A 2,454-nucleotide genomic window follows, 5' to 3' on the forward strand; every position below is an offset into this window, starting at 1 on the left:
AACATTTTTTTACTTAAATAATAAATATTAAAAATTTAAATTTTGTCTTATATATATAATAATTTATTCCGACAAATTAATCTTTATTTTTAGACAGTGGATATCATGGAAAACAAATCATGGTATTATTTCTACTTTTCTGCATAATTGAAGCTGTCAATTGATTGTAAAGGTTTTGATGATGTTTGATGTAACGCTCGGAAAATGAATCTTATTTAAAAAATAAATAAATAAAATAAAGAAAGGTTGCTTCGGGTAAAGATCTAAAAAGTTCGAAAAACTAATAATAATATAATAAGGTTTATATGCATGCATGCATGTTCCATTGATAGAGACTCAAGGGAACATGGCTAATATAAATGTATGTTATAAAAAAGTGAGAACTTTGTCTAACATTTTTCTCCGGTGCTCCTTAATTTCATCGCACATATAACTAGCTAATGGGAATTATTGAGTTTTGTTAAAAAAAATCCGGAAAATAAAAGAAAATTAGTCCAAAGCAGTTTAAAAAATTACTTTATTTTGTTTTCAGTCATTTATTTTGCATTTTTTTATTATTATTTGAATAATTAAATAATATTATATTAAATATAATAGATGTATAATTATAAATATTATATATGAATAAAATTATGAAGGTAAATTAAATAACATTTACGTCTTTTTTTTATTGATGTTCACAGTATTCTATTTTTAATTTGACAAGTTAAAAATTAATTTATCATAGATCTAAATTATATTTAAGAGTTTATTACTGAACAATGAATTGTATGTACAAAATAGATCAGAAGTCGAACTTTTGATATTTATCTAAGCGAATGAATCAATCGATCAATTTAAATTGGTTTATATTAATTTCTTGTTAGTATTACTGAAAATTTATATAAGAGAAGAGAACAAGAAGAAACTCCGAAAATTTTGTATCAATTACACATATACGTATTGGAAGGGAGCCATTTAAATAAAGACATCTAAAATATTTTTAAAAAAAATATTTTTTATTAATTAAAGTTGACAAAAATAATATAATTTAATTAAATTATATGTATTAAATTTTAATTATTAAAAAATATATTTAAAAAAAAATATTTTAAATATCATTATGTGAGTAACTCCCAAGTCCCAATTGAAAGTGCTATGTCATTTATTTATAGCTCTGAGGAATGGATGTGAGCGAATATGTTAAGACAAATTAAACTAAATTTCCTTTAATTTCGCTAAGATTCCTTCACCCATATATGCCTATGATAGCTACGATCACATATAATTTAATCACATTATTACTACAGCTACAGTATATTCTGTACATCCTTGTTTTTTCATTAGCCACAACAAAATCATTATTACGACCTCGTTACTAAAGCTTGAGAGTTGGGATATTTAATTTGCTATAATCCAAACTTTATAAATAAACATTTGATTTGTGGATGGCCGGCCTATTTAATTTCTGAACAATACACTGATATATCCTCTTATAGCTAGGCCTCTCCTTTGATAATAAACGTTATCCACTTTATAGTTCCCTTTTTCATATATGGGTATATATGGTATAAATAACGTATCACTTTTCAACACAAGTGCATCGTATAATATAAGAAAGAAATTATTAAATAAATGCAAGTACGCAACCTATAACGTATATTGAACGTGATGCTTGGAAAAAAGTTAAACTACTTATCCTCCTAAACTACCAATTAGAACATAATTGTTACACAAAACATACGTTCTTTTTTCTTTGTGCAAACATAGAAATTATTATTATTATAATTATGATTCCGTTTGTTTTCTCGCACGCAATATTATTAGAGACAGATTAAAAAAAATAAAAAAGAATAATATTTATAGATTCTTATGTTCTTTTTTGGTTGTATAGGGGAGATTAATATAATTATAAAATTGTGGCCGTAATTTCAACACTAGTGAGTTGTTGTCCATACCAGAAAGTTGGTATTATTATTACTTGTTTGTGTGGAAACACGTTAACTACGTGGAAGACTCGCATAAATGTGATTCTTGCAACTAAGCTTTCTTTAATTTCTTGGTTTAAATAATTTTTCTCCAATACTGCGAGTCTTTGTTGAATTTGAATCTGATACCATCCAGGTGTCACTATGAAGAAAACACTAATTATATTTCCTCTTTAAATTTCTTTTTCATATAGAGGACCAGACCAAACTAACTAAACAAAAAATGGCAACAAGAACATGAGATGTATGGAAAATTCCATAAGGGAATAGTTGTACTTAGCTTGTTTAGTTAGGAGTGTAGTTAGGGACAAGAAGGAATTGATCCCTGCCATCCCATCTCTTGGAAATTTAAGAGCAAAGAAAATAAGAGAGTTCTCTCATTAGTCAATTGAGAATCTTATTTCAAAAATATAATTATATGCTTGTTTGTCCTATGAACTTAGTTTAATAGAAAAAAAAATAGAGCAATGATAGATGTTCAGTTAAT

Source organism: Arachis ipaensis, chromosome B06 (genome assembly GCF_000816755.2).
Source record: "Arachis ipaensis cultivar K30076 chromosome B06, Araip1.1, whole genome shotgun sequence".
Lineage (NCBI taxonomy): Eukaryota > Viridiplantae > Streptophyta > Magnoliopsida > Fabales > Fabaceae > Arachis > Arachis ipaensis.